The sequence below is a fragment of the Camelus ferus genome, chromosome 2 (genome assembly GCF_009834535.1).
Source record: "Camelus ferus isolate YT-003-E chromosome 2, BCGSAC_Cfer_1.0, whole genome shotgun sequence".
Classification (NCBI taxonomy): domain Eukaryota; kingdom Metazoa; phylum Chordata; class Mammalia; order Artiodactyla; family Camelidae; genus Camelus; species Camelus ferus.
This window is the reverse complement of record NC_045697.1, coordinates 41,393,392-41,413,421: the sequence shown is the minus strand read 5'-3', so window position 1 is coordinate 41,413,421 and position 20,030 is coordinate 41,393,392. Positions and strand designations below refer to the sequence as shown.

The following is a 20,030-nucleotide window of genomic DNA, read 5'->3' as shown; positions in this document are numbered from 1 at the left end:
CCCCCTCTGTTTTCTCAGAGTACTTACTTTAGAAGACTTCTAAGTGCTTTCTCTCATCTCTTTAATATGTATATCCCACTGAAGACCAGACAGGCCTTTTGTCAGCTGGCTTTTTTTTTTCCCCCAGTTTTTTGAACCATGAATGTCTTTCTCAAGAACCTGGGAGCCATCTTTCTGAAATGTATACATCAAGGCAGAAGCTCCTCCTTCTCCCAGTTCCCAAGGAAGGGTAGGAGACTGACTTCAGTGGGTTCCTTATTCCAACTGGCAAAACTCCTTCATGTCATAAAGACATGAGAAGTTAGATTTTCCTCTAGATGAAGCCCATAAGCTAACAGATAGTCACCCCAATAATCCGGTGAAGGTGGGATGAACTGTGTGTGACAAATGGTGCTATCAAGTCCTCTTGATACTTACTTACTGTTTATCATGAAAGCATGCGTGTAGCAGGTCATATCTACTTGGCTACACACATACATGCATTGTCTGTTTTGCAACGTCTTAGAGTATTGCCAGTGATGCACATCACATTCTGGTTTAATGCTTATTCAATAATAAAGTGTTTCTATCTCTACTTTTAAAAAGAAAAAAAAGAAAATCTGGAGGCTCACATTCATCAAAAAATTGTAGATGTTATTTTTTGTGACAGGAATAATATAGGAAGAGTGTGAGAATGGTGCGGACATCCCTTATTGCATAGCCTGAGTATTAAGTAGCCTGGTTTTCCTGGAATGTGGACCCGCATATAAGAAGTGGGTAAAAGATCTGGGAGGCTTCCGTTGCCTGGCAAAGCATTTTGTCTGTGGGAAAAAGAAAGTCAATAAAATTTTGAAGGAGGAAGAAGCACAGGAAAAGAGATCGTTTCAGGGATCAAAATCTAAGAGTAATATATAAGATGTACTGAAGACTTGTGAGCTCCACAACCCAACTGGGGGACTGTTATGATATTCATAAAAAGGAAGTGCTTCTAAGACAGCTTTCCCTTTATGAGGCTAAAGATGCCTTATAAAAGTACCCATGGTGATATTCTGACAGCTTGTGGAATTCTAGAAGACTTCACTTCCCACCCTCCACTTCAGACCCATTTCTTAAAGTCTTATATTCCCTGTTTCCACTGCTTTGCCTCATCTTAGATTCTGATACTCTGCCCAGCACTTTGGGAAGGAGTTCTGATCAGGCTGGCTCCCTGCTCCCAGTTTGGCCCTCACCACAGGAAGCCACCTATTGAATTATGCTTGGCCACCTGCACCAGCCCATTCTATCTTTATGTTTACAAAACCAGCAGGGCTTTGGACTCCTGCTAATCTGAGACGATGAATCAGAAAAGAGGAATTGTGACTAATTTGATTTGGAGACAGTGGAAAGAGAATAGCTAAAGCTGACTTCAGAGACTCCAACATAACCGGCCGTGAGAAATACGTTCAGCTGGCAAATAGAGGTGAAGAAATAAATCTCAGGGGAAAATGTCACAGCCAGGGTAGAGGGTTAAGGAGATTCTCAATGAGCCTTCTAAGGAAAGACTCTTGTGAGGAAACAGCAGTGTCAAGGACTAAGTCCACATTCAGAGTCAGCAGAAAGAAGCATAACCAGCAAGGAGATAGAGGAGTGACAGAGGCAAGTAAGCATTTAGATAGTGAAAGACAAGAAAAGCAACAATCAAGACTTAGAGGCGCAGAAAACAGCAAAGAGGTCAACAAGAACAAGGACTGATAAAATCCCGCTTTTTCCTAATAGAATTTAATTTCCCATAACATTGCTTGTTGGTTTAACAGTAGATAATACAGTGGAAGTCTTAAAACAAAATGAATATTCATTCCAACATTATTTCTAATCTTGAAATACTGGAAGTTGCATGTGTTAGCTAATTTTTAAAAGTTTTAAAATATATATATGTATACATATATATAATATACAAAATGACTCCAAGTATTTTTCTAGTTTCCAAATAAAGAGAAATTCAGACTTTGGTATTTTCACTAGACTACTAAAAATGTACCTATTTTGTCTGTTGGAGTTTTCAGTTTTTCTAAGATCTTTCTTCAAAACCAACCAGCCTTACAACTTAAGCAGTCTGCTTAATCTATGGATTCCCTTCACTTCTTGAACTCATTTTTTCCACAGTGATGTCACAGAGCTATGTTTTAAATATATGTCACAAATAAATGATTTTTTTCTAGACTCAGTCTAAACTAAACCATGCTAAAAATTCCTGCATTTCAAATATTTGTTTCAAAAAAAATCTCTGTATTTCTTTCCTTTTCAGTATTTTAGCCTCTTGTTGTTTAGCCTAAAGGAATAAATTAATGTTGGTTATTTTGTATGTTTTCATTATTTTGTATGTTTCATTATTCCTATTTATGATATATTATAATACTGTCAAGTTTGTCATATATACTGTTTATCAAGTATAATGCTAAAATTTCCCTTTTCTTTAAATATATTTAGATTCCCTTGTCTTGAAAATTAATGTCATCTAATTTTTCGTCTAATTTTTTATTATGATGTTTAAAGCACTTGTATTCAAAATAATTTGTCAGTCACTGCAGACTGGATTTTCAAGTCTTTTTCAGAATAAAAGTGCAGGCAGAGTATGAACTTTGCCTAACACCCAAATTCCCACTTTCTCTTTAGATGCTCTTAAAACCTCAAACAGATATGAAGTCAGAACAACACATAAAATTCTCCCTTGCCTCTTGGTAAATAATAGAATAACTACATTTGTTGGGGGCCACTATGTGCCAGTCAATAGGCAAGGACTTTACATATACTATTTTGTTTAATCTTCACTACTTCTTAATAGAGTAGCTAACATCATTCTTACTTTACAGAAAATGCAGTTGGAACTCAAAGGGGTTAACAGGAGCTCAATTATACCTCTAGTAATTAACAGAATCTATATTCCACCTAGTGTTGCCTGACTTCAGAGTCCATGCTCTCAATTATGCACATGCCCTCCTCTGTAAATCATTCTAAAATTTGAAAAATAGTTATAAATACTCAGTGTAAATATGTTTGAACATTGCTGTTGTTTTAAAGTATCAAATTATATTGATGGATAATATTAAAATGGAAACAATGATTAACCTGAATTCACCTAAGTAAATATTTTTAAATAAGCTGCATTAAAAATTATATAATTCACAGGGAACTATATTCAATGGCTTCTTGTAACCTGTAATAAAAAGGAATATGAAAAAGGATATATACATATAACTGAATCAGTATGCTATAAACCAGAAACTAATACAATATTGTAAATCAACTATACTTCAATTTTTTTAATTTTTTAAAAATTATATAGTTCATCAGATTCTCAAAGATGTAATTTAAATATCTGAACTAATTTTTCAAATTGCTTATTTAAAATAAAAAGTTTGCTCTGCCATCCAGTTGAGTAGATATTTTCATTATATTTCCTATAATTTATCCCCTCTGTGAAATGAGATCACAAAGCCACTTAAAGACTATCTGTGTCCTGCTTCAATCTGCATGATGTTGACACTCTGATAACATTTAACAATAAAGGGATTTAAACCACAGAAACAAGCAGAGAGGACTAACTAGCATTTAAACTAGAACAATAGTCCCAAAAGGCATTCAGCAGAAAATTAGTGCATGAGAATGGTTCAAGAAAAAAGGTGGAGTGGGCGGAAGGAGGATGGGATAAATTGGTGGCTTCAACTGAAGTATACAAGATACAACAAAAATTCCAAAGCAATATTCTAGACCAGGATGCAGTTTCAATAAAAATAATCAGGAATCAATTTTAGGACTTCAAAATATCCTTACCAATAAGAGAGATTTTTCTGCATGTCATCAATTCTAAGACTCAGTTCTTTTACCTTTTAACATTTCTGAAATTACATATGCCTTACATTTGATTTCATATCATAATGCTTGACTTTTTTTCTTAGTAGTCCATAAAATAAATGGTGCATTTACAATAGATAGTGTGGTAGCCAGCATCCAAGATGGCTCCCAGTGATCCCTACCTCCTGGAATTCAGAGCCTTGGAAAGACCCCTCCCGCACTGTCCTAGGGTGGTCTATGTAATCAATAGAATATAGCAAAAGTGACAGAATGTCAGTTTCAAGATTAGGTTATAAAAGACACTGTTGTTTTTGTCTTTGTATCTCTCATATCGCTCACTTTGGACTTTGAGGAAGTCAGCTGCTATGTCATGAACAATTCTATGGAGACTCCACATGGCAAGGAACTGAGGCTTTTTGTTAACAGCCAGCAAGGAACTGAAGCCTCTTGCCAATAAGCTCATGAGTAAGCCATCTTAGAAGCAGATCTTCCAGCCCCAGAGAAAGTGTCAGGTGACTGCTGCCTGGCTGACACCTTCACTATCACCTCAAGACAGACCCTGAACTAGAATCACCTTATGTTGCTCCAGGCTTCCTGACCCTTAGACACTGTGTGTGTTAATAAATGTCTGTTGCTTGAAACTGCTAATTGGGGGAATAACTTGTTATGCAGCAACAGATAACTAATATAGATGGTCTCTTAAAGTCGATGAAATAGAATAAAGATTTGAGAGAGGGATTTACTTAGAGAGATTGTATGTCTACTCCCCATCATCACCAAAGAGAACTGAGAAGGATGGAGAGGTGCTTGTTCTTTACTGCACGTTTATGAAAGGGGTTTTAACAATATTAGTCAGAGAGCATAGTATGTGACCCCCGCAGCTGGGCACACAAAGTGAACCGGAGGGTGATTCTCACTTGAAAGAGCCATTAAGCATGAACCCACGCTTGGCTCCTCTGGCAGGAAAAAGAAGTGGCTTCCTTGGCTTGGCCTCCAGACCCCAAGTCTGTCAAGCCAAAAGATATGCTGAGACATTTCAAGGTGTAGATGAATTGCAGAAGTGGGCCACCTGAAAAAAAAAAAAAAAAAAGTGGCCTGCAGCCAATTAAACTTGGCAAGAGGACCATCTAGAAGAGTGATAGGGGACAACAGAGTGAGTCTATCTAAAGTAGATCAGCAGAAAACCAAGGCTGAGAGGGAAGCTGCAGAAGGAAAAACAGAGCATCATTGCCTGTGTCAGAAAAGATGCAGGGAAGCTTCCAAAGCACCCAGGAGAGAAAGATCCAGCATGAGACGTCTGCCAGACTCAGAAAGCATGAAGCCATGCTATGGCAAGGTAAATAAAAAAAATCTCCTGTCCCCTTTCTCTCCCTCCCTCCCTCCTCCTGCTCCTACTGCAGGAAGATCTTACAAAAGCAGCTAGTGAGAGAGAGACAGAGACAGAGACAGAGAGAAAGAAAGAGACAGAGACAGAGAGAGTCAGAGAGAGATGGATGCTGCCAGGCAGCCAGTCCCAGCTTGGGGAGGGAAGAAGATTTTAATAACTGACCTAAGATGCTGTTTCCAACCAAAAGTAAATTAAAGATTTTACTACTGAGCGACCAGACAATCTAGCCTTGTCAAGTCTTTATCCAGGGGCTAGGGAAATACAACTACCCTGAAGAAAATTTAGAGACATGGTGAAAGACAAAAATAAATTTGCATTTGGATTGCACCCCCCATGTTGTGCTGGTCAAACATACCAGTTTCACACGTTTGGGAAATGTTGCATACTGCTGCTCCCCTTTACAGACACATAAAGAAACTGAAAAAGCCATCAGACAAGTTGCCTGCTTGGCTTTCTTTTGTCCTGTATATGGACCACACTTATCTGAGCACAGATCCCTTCCTGTTCACTTACAATCTATGTTCTGGAATTGGTTAGTTCTTTGCAATCACTTTGCCCAGTTCAGCCTAGGCTTCCCCACCTTTGAAACAGAGACAGTAATAGTACCTACCTCATATGTCCTTTGAGAGGATGAGGTAGGTCAATGTATATATAGTACTCAGCACATAATAAATAGTCTATAAATGCTGGGGAAGGAAAAAAATCTACCAAAAATTGATACTTAAGTTTTTTCATTTTTTAACTTGACCACTTTTTTAAGGAAAATATTAAAGCTGCATTAAATGAACAAATGTGGTTTCCAAGTCAATAAAAACTGTCTATGTCACCCTCATAACTGCAATTTAGAGCTGTGTTAGCAGCTCAGGGTCTTGTACCCTCTTAATCTTCTCTTGTTTCTCATAGTTGCCCTCTTTGAAGCTCCACTTATGTTCCCATGGATGAAAATTATCACTTCTTTGTATCATCAGAATATTCCTTCCTTTAAAGAGTAGGTGGACTTTGAACTACTGACAAACTGTCTTATTTATCTCTGAATCCATAGTACCTACCTAAGTCCTATTACATATCAGATGCCCAGGGAATAATTAAAGAAAATAAGGAAGGAGAGAGGAAAAGGTGGCAGAAGAGAAAGAGGGTTAAAATATTTTGCCTTGATATGTGAAAAACAAATTGCACAAAGTTCTCTAGTATATTTTGACAGTTTAAAGAGTTGAATTAATTTACATAAATATATCTCTTACTTCATATTTCTCTTTTGAATATGTTGGAAATTTTATACTCTAATTGTTATGTTAGTAATTACCCTAAAATATAAAATGGGTATTTATCTTAATATCTGATGATATAACACTTTTTCCCTCCTCATTTTAACTCAAGCTACACCTTCTCATCTTGAAAGCTTCTTTTTTCCAGTATTTTAATTCACCTTTACCTTTTTTACTCCACAAATTGGACATCATTATTGATGGTTAACATGCTCACTGGTTATTTAGAGTTTCATACATGTTTACCATTGTCTTTGCTCACCTTTTCTTCTCAGCTCTTCCTCCTAAGATGATTTTGCAGCTTCTCAAAGTAAATCTTCTAGCATTTCCTCTAATGAACACCTATTCTACAATTGTTCTTGAGAGAGTTTTACATGGCAGAGAATTCGAGATGAACAATAATTTTATCTCAGCTATTTAAAAGTTTTATTACAATGTCTTCTGGCTCCTACTGTTGCTATGAAGAAATTAACTAAGTCATCATCATGCAGCTTCTAAGATCTTCACTTGTCTTTGAGGCTTGGCAGTTGCACTAGGATAGATCTCAGTGTGGATTTACTTTTAAAGATTCTTCTAGGGATTCAGTGAGCCTCTAGAATTTGAGTTTCACACCCTTCATCATTTTTGTATAATCTTCACTATTATTTCTTTAAAATATTGCCTCATCTTCATTTTCTGTAGTCTCTGACACTGCAGTTAGATATATATTATGCCCTCTTACTCGGTCTTACACGTATCATGTACCTCTCTTTCATACTTTCCAATTTTATACCTCTCTTCTTCAGGGCATGTTACAGGTCACTATTTCCTTCCTTATCATGTCAAATCTGCTGTGTAAACAGTCCTTCAGGCTTCTCACAAATAATTATATGTATCATTTCCAGAAGCTCTTCTTGTTCTTTTTTAAAAATCTAATTGGTTCTTTTTGGCAGATTATTGTCTCCTATGGTATTTATGATAATATCCTGCATCTTCTTTAAAAATATTAAATATTCATACTTACATTTGGCATCTGATAAATTCCAATATTCAGCCTTTGTTGGTCTGATTATGTAGTTTGACATTTTTACTGGCTCTTGCTCATGGTTCTGCATGTATTTGATGATTTTTATTGTCAGCTCATATGCATAGGAATTTTCCCTGAGGGACTGCATTGAGGCCTGGGTTTATAATGAATGTCTTCAGAGAGATTTGCCTTTGATTTTGCTTGGGGCATAAAAACACTTGAAGCCGGAGAGTACTTTAGTTTTTAGCCAAAGGTTTTTCAATCCATAAATAGTATGGATTTGGGAAAATTTTTAAAAAACATGTTAGGGCAGGCCTCATGGAGACGTCTCAAGAGACATATTTTCCCCTGCTTTTCCCAGAGCCATGGTAGAGATAGACAAGAATCCCTACATCACCCTCCAGAAGGCCGGGTTTTTTCTGGTCCACCACTGAGGATGTGGAGGATCTAGCTTTATGGCCCAATCTTCCACCTTGCACAAGTCCCAAGACTAGTCTCCCATAACCCTTTCACAGCTCATTAAAGTGACTCTGACTGTCTCTTGCCCTCTGATGCATGCCTTCTTGTCATTTCTCCCATAATTTCCCTTATTTTCCTGATGACTCATCTAAATAACAATTTTTAAAATTTTTTTCCAGGACTTAGAGATGTTCTTTACAAGAAGAGTTACTCAAGACATCTGGTACACCATATCATCAGAAATAGAAGTCCCTGAATCTATAAATAATGATATATCTGGCACTTTTGCACAATATCAGACAGTGCTGAAGAAACTGTTCTCACTGAACTAAAATACCATCAACCAGACACCCTCCTTTTCTATTTTTGAATGGGGATGGCCTTCCTTCTGAACATGGTAGAACACAGTATGGAGGAGATGACAGATCGATAGATAAACACTTTCCTCATTTTTTTCACTAACAATTATAACTTGTCTCTCTGCCATGAAAAAGAGAAAAAGTATTATGTTTTCTCAAAAACAGAAATGGCATGTTTATCAGAGTCCTTCCACAATATAAAGCTAAAGAATTATTCTCAACAATATTTCATTACTTATTTTTCAATAAATTCTCTTCACAAAAGTTTTCTTCTTGCAGAAGGAGTACTAATAGTAACCAGGATGCAGCCCAGTACTACTATGTATGTACCAAACGATAAGGAAATGGCTGGGCATCATTCTTATCTCCAAATAGACTGTGGCTTCTTTTTCATTTGTCAGGATGCAAATTGAACCATCTCACTGCATTGATTCTATACATTAAAAAGTATTTATCAAGGCTTTTTATTTTGGGTTTTTGTTTTTGTTTTTGTTTTAGCTTTAGAGGACTTCCAAGAAGGGAACTACTATATGTGAATAATATTACGATTCAACAAGAATAAAAAACTCTTTTGTATGTTACCAGTATTTTTTTTTTTTTTGGAGGATTATCTGGGCCTGCCACTTGCTTTCTCACAGCACAATTGAACACATAATTACTATGTAAATTTGGATTTCCACATGCTTCCAGAGGAACAGAGATCATTTGGTATTAGAAATTTTAAAACATTAATCACTTGGAATATGGTACAGTTGACTTAATCTGTAAAATGAAGATAATTCTTATCTGCCTTGCATGGTCTAGTATTATAATTAATTACTTAATTTTTGGTAAATAATTTGAACATGAAAAGCATTATGTAAACAAAAGTAAGTACTGAGATTAAAACAGAAATTACAGAGCCATTCTGTAAAGAAGCACAGAGATATCTTTTCTGCTTATTATTCTGTTATTATTATTAGTATTATCATGTTTATTATTAGATCATCATCTAATAATTTCTAGGTTAAAAAGTGTAAGACAAAAAATAGATCTTTTTTCTTCAAGACCTGATACTTACATGGGTGTTTTCCTCTCTTCACAAAAGTAGCAATGAGCATGTCATTACCATTAAAATCTATAATTCCCTAAAACAAAACAAAACAAAAAGATGTAATTCCCTAATACAGTGATGTTAACCTGTTTAATAAAACATTGTTATTATGGCTCAGACCACTGAAATTTTGGGGAGGATTGGGAGAGTATTGAGAAGAAATAGTAACTCTCTTCTAAGAATTATTTGCTTAAAATAAAATAATAGAAAAAAGTCAGATATAATTTTAAAATCAATTCCCTAAACCAACAGAGGAAAAAATGCATTCTATTTTGATTAAGGAATTACAGATGCCCTACTATGTACCCATGCGGATCCCTAGTCATATAAAGAATACTCAAGAAATAATTATTGATTGAAAATCCAACACTGCAGGAAGAGAGGGAAGAATAGAACAAGACTAAAACTAATCTCTGTTATTAAATACTTTAATGACTCCTCATTTTCCATGGCATAAAATGTAAATGTATCAGCATAGTACTAAAAATCTTCATTTTTCTACTGCCTAATTCTCAAAACTCAATCATTCTTTCCTTCAATCAATAGTTTTTAAACAATTATTTATTGAACATCTACTCAGTGCCAGACCCTTTGTAAAGTGCTGGGAATACAAAAAGAGGGCCAAGGAGAGAGACAGAACTCCTGACAGCACAGGGATTAGAATCTTGCAGGAGATACAAACAGTTGACTAAACAAATGGTTAATTATGTATACTCTGTAGCTGGCTGAGGGACTACAAAGGTTATTACAGGATGCAGCAAAGGTATATAACAGAGACCCAATCTGAGGGGTAGAAAAATTGCCCCTACAGAAGTGCCATTTGAGATAAGCTCTGAAGAACAAGCAATTACCCAGGCAAAGTTGCAGGGACATGAAGAGGGACAGGTGGGTGACAGTACCTGTGAAGGCTCTGAAGGCAACGAGGCCTGACACATTAGAGGAAAAGAAAGGAAGTGGCTAAAGATAGGGCTACAGGAGTAGGTGAGAGCCCAGATTACAGAAGACTTATAAACCAACTTGGCGCCTCATCTTAAGAGCATCAAGAAACCACTGAAGTATCTGAAACCTTGGGTGTGACATATTCACATGTGCCCTTCTTAAAAATCATTCTGGCTGTTGTATGAATAAAAAACTGACAAGGATGAGAATGAAAGCCAGGTTATTACCATTAGAAGGTTATTACAATGGCTTAGGATAGGAAATATGATAGGAAATAAAGAAAACAAAGGAGGAATGAAAGGAGGGAGTGTGAAAGGAAAGGAGGAAGGAAAGAGAAAAAAAAGTAAAAAAAGTTCTTAACTTCAAATGTCAAATAACAATCAAGAAAAAGTATTTTCTATCATATTAGGAAAAGAACTAATTCCAACCATCTATAGAGAACTTCTATAAATCAACAAAAGACTAACAACTAATTTTTTTAAATGAGCAAACAATGAACAGCTTACAGAAAAGGAAATACAAACATAAAAATGATGTAAAAACATGCTCATAACTAGAGAATTATAAGTCTAAAAATAACATTTTGAGATATTTTTCACCTATAGTGTTAATAACATCAGGGCCCAAGAAACTGCCAGTTTGGGAGTTAAAGAAATTTCGATGACAAAATAGTTAAATAGGGGTTTTACTCAAAATGTTATATACTGTTAATGGAAATTCACATTCCATTTTGGCATAAAAGACATTTAAAAACCCTCTGTAAAGAAATTATGTTTAATTTGGCTTAACCCAGTACTGCAGACTGAATCTTCAGAGAGCAAACTCTAAGTAGAGATTTGTATGTCTAAGAAGCTGACTGGGGACTGGTCGCCTTCCGAGAGCTGGAGCTGGTAACAGGAGGTGCCGTTACAGAGCTGCTCTCACTCTCGCAGCAGGGATGATAAGCTCCCAGAAGAGCCAGTCTAAGGGTGGCACTTAACCCTCAGATGCCAGAAAAGCATAATTACCATGACGGGCAGCAAGGACAAGATGGCCTGACTCACAGGGATCAATGGAGTCAGCAAATAAAACATAGGGTTCCTAGGAGGAAATAAACAGACAGACAATAAGGATAACCTCTAATTTATGTAATCAAAGGAGATCATGAGTGGATGAGCAGAAAGCTGAAGTCAGACCTCCAACAGGAAAGTCATGACCCTTTGTCCAATTTCCAGTTCAGAACCAATTCCCAGACCTAGAACTCATTCACTTAAGTAGAGGCTGGGACTACATTAGGAAGGATTGTAAAAGACTACAGAAAATGTATATAGCAGTAATTTCCCAATCTTACCCCCAAAGGACTACAGTAGTTCACTCAGTTAATGATATCCTGGGGAAAGAGAATTCCCAGATCTTTTGAGGGCTGTTGTACACAGGGTCTGAGTTGATGCTGATATCTGGTGTCATTATGGAAATGAGATAGTAAATGGAGTCCTGGCCAAATCTGTCTCATGTCTCATGATTTTCACTCACATGAGATGGACAAAAATATTAATTCATTGTCTTGACCTAGGGCTATAAACCTCCTGCTGCCTGTTACAATAAAGGCACCTGGACCATCTGGACATTCTATAGAGCGTCACATAAACTTACTATAATGATGATATCATACAGATCAGACCTGATTAGCAAGAAGCGGCAAGTATTCTGAGTGCCACAGTGAAATTAGTGTGTTCCAGAGGGTAGGAGATAAACCTTGCAAAGATTTAAGGGCCTATCTCATCAGTAAAACATTTAAGGGTCCAGTGACCCAGGTCACGCTCAACGATCCTCTTCAAATTAAAGAGCAAGTTATTCACCTTGCACATCTGAAAAAGAAGCACAGCACTGGGTAGGCCAATTTGGGATTTTAGCACAGCGTGTTCTGTTTGGAATATAACACCAACCCATTTATTGAGGGATGAGAAAGACTGCTAGATTGGAATTGGTCTCAGAGCAAAAACTAAGAAGGTCTTTAGTTTACAGAAGGTCCAAGCTGTGTAAAAGCAGCCCTTCATCTTGGGACAGATAACCTAGCAGATCTCATAGGAGAGGTACCTGCTAAAGAAAGACACCAAATAGAATTTCTGACAAGCCTTCATAGGGGAACTGCAGCACAGAGCCTCAGGCTTCTAGAATAAGAGCATGTCATCTGTAGCAGAGAATTAGGCACTGTTTACAAACAGCTTCTGGCATGTTCCTGGGCTCCAGTGAAGACTGAGTATCTGATCACAGGACACACAGTTGCAACTGCAGATGACGATCTGGATACGATCAGACCTATCCCATTGAGTCATAAGGTTAGGCTGGCTGAGACAGATACGGAGCTCAGAGGAAGACTCGCCAACCAACAGTAAAAGTACAGACAACTTCCAGCACTCAGCTCCTTAAGGGTCCGCCTCAGCAGCAGAGAGACACTTAACCCCAGGTTATACCTTTCCCAGTGCCCACATCAAGTGACTGAGAGAGACAAGGAAGCTAAGGCCTGGCTCTTCCAGCCTATTGCAAGACACTCCAACAGTCACCAGTTGCTGCAGAGCTCCCAATCAGGTCGTCCAATGCCTTGGTGGACCTGGATGAAATTTGACTTCTTCCTGTGCCCAGTCTTGCCTCCTTCTACTTCCTTTCACAACTATTGATTCTTTAAAAACATCTTGTACCTCAAATTTTTCCTAGAGTCCACTTCCAGAGAACCAACTCTGAAAATACATATAAAATGGAAGTGATGTAGCTATCAGGTTCAGAGGGCACAAGAAAGTTGCACAAACACGTGGTACAGATTTCCATGTCATTCACCACTGCGGTACCAAGGCCTCACCCTCAGCTCACATCTGGGACCAAATTATGGCTTGAGTGGAGGTGGCTTTCCCCATGACCAGCTGGCGAAGAACAAAAACTAAACTTAGTTCACAGACAGGTCAGTTCAGTATGTTGGTACAAGCTGATAAAGGTCAGTTGGTGGTCTACAGCGCCACTCAAGTTGACTCTAAAAGAGAGTAGTGAGAGGAAACCCCTCCAACAGGGAGAGATCTGGGCAGCGCATCTGGCCATCCATTTTGCATGGAGAGAGAAGTGTCCAAGGGAAGAATACATACAGTTTCTGTGAGGCAAACTGCTTAGCTGGTTGATCAGAGACCTGAAAGTAGCAATATTGGTAAATCATGGATGAGAATATCTGGAGAATGGCTGGATAAAGAAGCTGTGGTATATGAATACAATGGAATATTACTTAGCCATAAAAAAGAATAAAATAATGCCACTTGCAGCAGCATGGATGCACTTGGAGACTGTCATTCTAAGTGAAGTAAGCCAGAAAGAGAAGGACAAATACCATATGATGTCATTTATATGTGAAATCTAAAAAAAAAGGACACAAATGAACTTAGTTACAAAACAGAGTCAGACTCAGAAACTCAAATATAGAAAACAAATTTATGGTTACCAAAGAGGAAAGGGGATGAGAAGAGATAAATTGGGAGCTCGAGATTTGCCGATACTAACTACTATATACAAAATAGATAAACAACAAGATTCTACTGCATAGCAGAGGGAACTATATTCAATACCTTATAGTAATCTATAATGAAAAAGAATATGAAAATGCATATATGTATGTATATTTATGACTGAAACATTATGCTGTACACCTGAAACTGACACAACATTATAAACTGACTACACCTCAGTTTTGAAAACAAATGAGTATCTGGGAAAGAGGCATGTAGAAGGACTTATGGGACTCGGCACAAAGATCTCTATTCCACATCAATACCCACTAGAGTGTATCTACTGCAGAAATGCTCAGAAATGAAGTGGATAGGATGACTCTGCTGCTAGGATGTCACCTAGCTTCTGTAGTTGGCCAAATCAGTGCTGGCACCATGGGTACATGAACAGAGAGGACACAGTGGCAAAGAATAAGGCTATTCATTCATGACCCCAACAGCACAGGCTCCCAAGGCTGTTCTAGCTACCATCACTGTGGACTACTCAACATGTTAGCAACAGAGACAGATGCCAAGCTTCCAATACAGAACCATCCCTCACAGACACCAGTCAACCTAGTGATGTGAAACTGATTGTATCAGGTCCCTTCCTCCTATAAAAGGGCAATGATTTATTTCAATCAGAACTGACAAGTACTCCTGTTATGAGTTGAGATCCCTCATAACATTGCCTCAAGTCAATGGACACAATTTATGGCAAAGGAGGTTTAGTAGTGAGACCATGATAATAAAATCCACTGGTCTAACACATACCATACCATCCAAAGCTGCTGAGCTGATAGAATAGTGGAGTCACTTCTTGAAGATGCAGCTAAGGGCCAGTTTGAAGAAGACGCCCTGTGAGGACAGAACACTGGCCTTCAGGATACAGTATACTCACTGAACCAATACCCTTTATTTGGTGCTGTATCTCCAAAATGTAGAATATATGGGAACAAAGGAGTACAAACAGGAGTTTTCCTGCTTACAGTCACTCCAATAACCCCCTCGAGGAATGTCTGTTCCTATCCTTGAATCTTTAGGCTCTGTGGGAATAGACATCCTGACTCTCAGTAGGTACTCGCTCCCACCAGGGGATACATTAAGAGTCCCACTGAACTTCAAGCTATAGTGGCTGCCTGGTCACTGTGCTCCTTGTTCCAGCAGACTAGCAAAGAGAAGTTAATATACTGGCAGAGATGATAACCCTGGTCATCATGAGGCTAAGCGACTATTGCTACATAGTGGGGACACATAGAATATGACTGACACTCAGATAATCTGCAGGACATCTCTTAGTATTCCTATGCCAGTTTCAACACTAAGTGAGTTAATTTAGGAACACTGGTCTGATGAAGACAAAATAATCAGGGGCTTAAACTTTTCAGGACTGAGAGTCTTGATCACTCCAGCAGGCAGGCCACCTTAAACTGGAGAAGTGCTAACCAGCAGGGACAGAAAATAGAATGGAAGGTAAAAGCAGAAGATAATGAGTATCAGATATGATCTTAGGATTGACTGTAACAACAGAGGCTGTAGTTTTTCCTACTCATCCTTCTCTTGCAGGTTTTCCAAAACTTGTAACCAGTCAGAATCTTGGGGAAGCAACACTTGGACAGAGTAAGCCTGAATGTGAGAAACAAGTGGATTTCATCAGTGCAAGAGGAAGACTATATCAGACACCGCTGATGCCCCATCCAGATCCCTTTACTCCATTGGTGCCCCCATCCCTCAGCTGGTGTAATTGCTGTTCCTGGGTCACATTTGCTCCTTTTCCTTGAGAACTTCCCTTTGGCAACAGGAGCTTTATCCTTTCTAGAACGTTAGGTACCCCAGAAATCACAGCTGCAGCCAGACCTCAACTAGTAACTGCCTGATACAGGAATACAAAAGGCTGGACTCCTTTACTCAAAGTAGGACTAGCCTTTTGATGCAATTAATATTCCAGAACTCCCCATAGGATTAGGTTGAAGCTAGGCTTTATCTGAGAGCACATTCTGGCTTAGTTTTTCCCTTCTCCTATCCTGATTCCTTCACCACCTTTCTTCCAAGAGCATTCTTACAATAAATCACTTGTGTAAGAATCCCCATCTCAAGTTCTGCTTCTAGGAGACCCAAACCAAGTCACTGTGCCTCAGTTTCCTCACCCATACCTACTACTATTATCCCTTTGTTACAGAGAAGGAAATTGAGGTGTAATCATACAATGCTTTTAAAAAATGCTTAGAATACATTACTTGCAATAGCCAAGACATGGAAACATCCTAAATGTCCATCAACAGATGACTGGATAAAGAAGAGGTGGTATATTTATACAATGGAATACTACTCAGCCATAAAAACCAACAACATAATGCCATTTGCAGCAACATGGATGCTCCTGGAGAATGTCATTCTAAGTGAAGTAAGCCAGAAAGAGAAAGAAAAATACCATATGAGATCATTCATATGTGGAATCTAAAAAACAAACAAACAAATAAACAAAGCATAAATACAAAACAGAAATAGACTCACAGACATAGAATACAAACTTGTGGTTGCCAAGGGGGCAGGGGGTGGGAAGAGAGAGACTGGGATTTCATAATGGTAGAATCGATAAACAAGATTATACTGTATAGCACAGGGAAATATATACAAGATCTTTAGGTAGCTCACAGAGAAAAAAATGTGACAATGAATATATATATGTTCATATATAACTGAAAAATTGTGCTCTAGACTGGAATTTGACATAACATTGTAAAATGATTATAAATCAATAAAAAATGTTTGAAAAATGCTTACAATATGTCTGACACATTAAATACTCAGTAAGTGTTAGCTATTACTAATATTACACTCTGCAAACTTTTTGAAAAAACAATCTGCACTTGCAAAATTTAGTTTGCTGCATTATGACTAATTAGAGTTATAATCCCCTATCACGCTCAAAGAAAGAAATTATCTATCTTATTGTTTTCTCATTGAGAGAGATTCAAATATTGATCATCCACAGGTCTTCTACATTATGCAATACAGACCTATCTCCAAGTATTAGCTGTGATATTTGTGTCCCATTTATCTAACATTTATTTATATGTAAGGGGCCCAAACTAATCAAAGGCAAAGATTCCTTCTGATTCACAAACTTTCAACAAACTCAATTTTGTCTTAAATAGTGGTGGTTTAGGTATATATATAATCTGGAAATGAGATAAATATACAGTGAGAACAAAAATAAGCCAAAAAAAATTTTTTAATGTTGTCTACCTAATCCTAAGAAATAAATCTCAGTATTTAAAAATAGTTATCTTAGAAATCGTACTTCAAAATTAAAGTTTTTTGCTTTTTGGGGGGTGTTAATTAGGTTTATTTATGTATTTACTTATTCTTTTAATGGAGGTACTGGAGATTGAACCCAGGACCTCATACATCCTAAGCATGCATTCTAACACTGAGCTATATCCTCTCCTGAAAACTAAATATTTTTCCTTCACTCATGACAAATCTATCATTTATCCAACCTGTGTAATAAACTACTTCAAATCAGAGTAACTTAAAATAACACCCAACTTTTTTTTTGTTTATGATTTAGTGGACCAACAGTTTGTGCTGGGTTGAGATAGGTGGTTCTTCTGCTGGTCTCAAATGGAATTACTCTATGGCTACAGGAATAGGTAGGCTCGACTGGTGTCAGTTTATTTGGGTTGCTATACCAAAATATCATAGGCTGGGTGAGTTGAACAACATGCGTTTCTCATAGTTCTGGAGGCTGGAAGTCTAAGAACGGGACACCTGCAGATGTGGTGTCTGGTGAGAGCTTGCTTCCCCATTCCTGGATGAGCTATCCTCTCACTGTGTACTCACACAGCAGAAGAGGCAAAGGATCTCTCTGGAGCCTCTTTAAAAGGGCACCAATCTCATTCATGAGGGTTCCACCCTCATGACCTAATATCCTCCTAAAGGCCCCACCTCCAAATACCATTATATTGAGTATTAGGATTTAACATATGAATTTGGTGGGGGACACAAAATTTAGTCTACAACAACTGGGCTGGGTGGGCTAATGTGGCTTTTCTCATGTCTGGTGATTGGTATGGACTACTGGGTCTCTATACCTGGTCTCTCATTCTCAAAAAGCCTTCACATGTTAGTCAAAGAGTTTCAAAAAGATAAGAATGAAAGCTCACAGCTTCTTGTTGCCAAAGCACAGAAGACCACAGCATCACTTCACCTTTCATTAGGCAAAGCTTAAAAGCCAGCCCAGACTCCAGCAGGAGTTGGAAAGATTAGGAGAATGGACTATATCTCTTAGAAGAAATGGCAAGCCCTATTACAGCGGGGAAAGAAGACTGTTCAGCTATCTTTGCAAGAAGGTAGGGGAAGAATCTGATCAGTATCTTTGCAAACAACCATTCACCATAGGCTCTACGCAGCTATTTTACACATATTCACTATGTTATTTATCCTCATAATAATGGTGTAGGGAAAAGGTTTTCAGTCCTGCCTCACAAATGCAGAAATTCTGGATCAGGTTTGGGTTCTTACATTTGTTTCTGGGTTATTTTATTAGACTCTCCTCTAGCCTACCCATATGTTACAATAAAATTTACCATTTTTTACATGAATCACTTTAAAAGTAGAAATAGACTAATAAGATACTAACTACTATATATAAAATAGATAAACAACAAGGTCCTACTGTATAGCACAGTGGAACGATATTCAATACCTTGTAGTAACTTATGGTGAAAAAGAATATGAAAATAAATATATGTATGTTCATGTATGACTGAAGCATTGTGCTGGACACCAGAAATTGACACAACATTGTAAACTGCCTATACTTCAATAAATATATGTATATATATTTTTTTAAAGATGGAATCTTGGTGTCATCTAAATTAGTGCTTTTCCAATTGAAGTTCATGACATATTAATGAGCAATGAAATCAATTTAGGGAGCTACTACTAGTATTTCTTAAATAGAGTAGAAACTATCTGTAATGCCAGCTCTGTACCCACAGGCTATGACTAGAGCACAGATATTTAATAATGTAGTCCCACCAGCTCCTGTCAACCAGAAAAGCCTAGCTCTTCGCTAGTTCCTTTTGCTCCATCTGTTAGATTAGCTACAGAGATTCAATGCTTATTGGATTACATCTTTCTAAAGCCCAATTTTTGGGGTCAGGTCCTGATAATTATTGGCTTATTTGGTTAATAGTATCTATTTGGCTATAATTTTACTTACTAAGCTGAGCCAAATTCAACTAGTATTAGAAACAAAGTCTTCTTAAAGTCAGCACAACATTACCTAAGAGTGATGTGATTTTACATCACATCAGAGTCAGTATCTAATACCAAACTTAGTGACAAGATTTAAACCAAATTTTTTTCCTAAGGGAGATAAAATATCTTGCTTAAAATTTCTGTACAGAAGCTAAAATCAACTTTCCTTTTTCTTTACCTTTCAAGATGAAATAATCTCTTGGAAAACTTGAAGAAATGTCCTATTCAAGTAAGGAGCTGGGGAGTTCATTAGTCTCTTCTATCATCTAAAGAGAGACAGACACAGAATTACAGCATTCTTCCCTGGAGTTTGCACTTTTGGCAATCTCAGTCACTTTGAGCAAAATCAGATCTTGGATATAAGTATAAAAGGCCCTGACATGGCCTAGATGGCCAAAATAAAAGTCGCAAAGTCTGGGTGCTCAAATGCTTTCAGTTTTATTAAAATAGTTTTTACCCATTATACAATTTTATTGATTTTTCCAATCATAGCACACTTAGGGCATAAAATTACTAAGAGAAGTTGCAGTTAGAAATAAGCATAGTGAGAGCAACAGAAATGGTAGCTAACAATCCACTGAGTCGAGAGATTGGAAAACTATGAAAACTCTGATAAGAGGACACCAAAAGCATAGCAGTGTATTGTCATTTAGCATAAGCACTGATGAAGCCATTTCTGATGTTATGTTGAATTGTACTTTCCTTAAAATTTCATTTTCCAACTGTTTTGTTCCTGATACGTAGAAATAAAATTTAGTTTTATAAACTGACTTTGTATCTAACAACCTAGCTAAATTCACTTATTAATTCTAAAATGTATCTGTAGTCTTCTGGGTTTCTTATGCATCCAGTCATGACATCTGTGCATAATGACTATTTTATTTCTTTCTTCCCAATACTTACACCATTTTTTTCCTGCCTTATTCTCTGACTAGACCTTC

At 37.4% G+C, this 20,030-nt stretch overlaps 1 protein-coding gene across 3 annotated transcripts in view; it reads right to left on the bottom strand.

Annotated features, from left to right (window-relative positions):
* Positions 1–20,030, bottom strand: part of MAPK10 (mitogen-activated protein kinase 10) — a 441,743-nt gene that overhangs the window by 312,606 nt on the left and 109,107 nt on the right. The window contains exons 2-3 of one of the 3 annotated variants that reach the window (XM_032498595.1): positions 19,268–19,355; positions 9,347–9,413 (exon numbers count right to left, since the gene is read on the bottom strand). The exons of 1 other annotated variant lie outside the window; for it this stretch is intronic. The gene's annotated coding sequence lies outside the window, so the exon portion shown is untranslated. The remainder of the gene's footprint in view (positions 1–9,346; positions 9,414–19,267; positions 19,356–20,030) is intronic. One more of the 3 variants, XM_032498590.1, reaches the window with a different exon arrangement.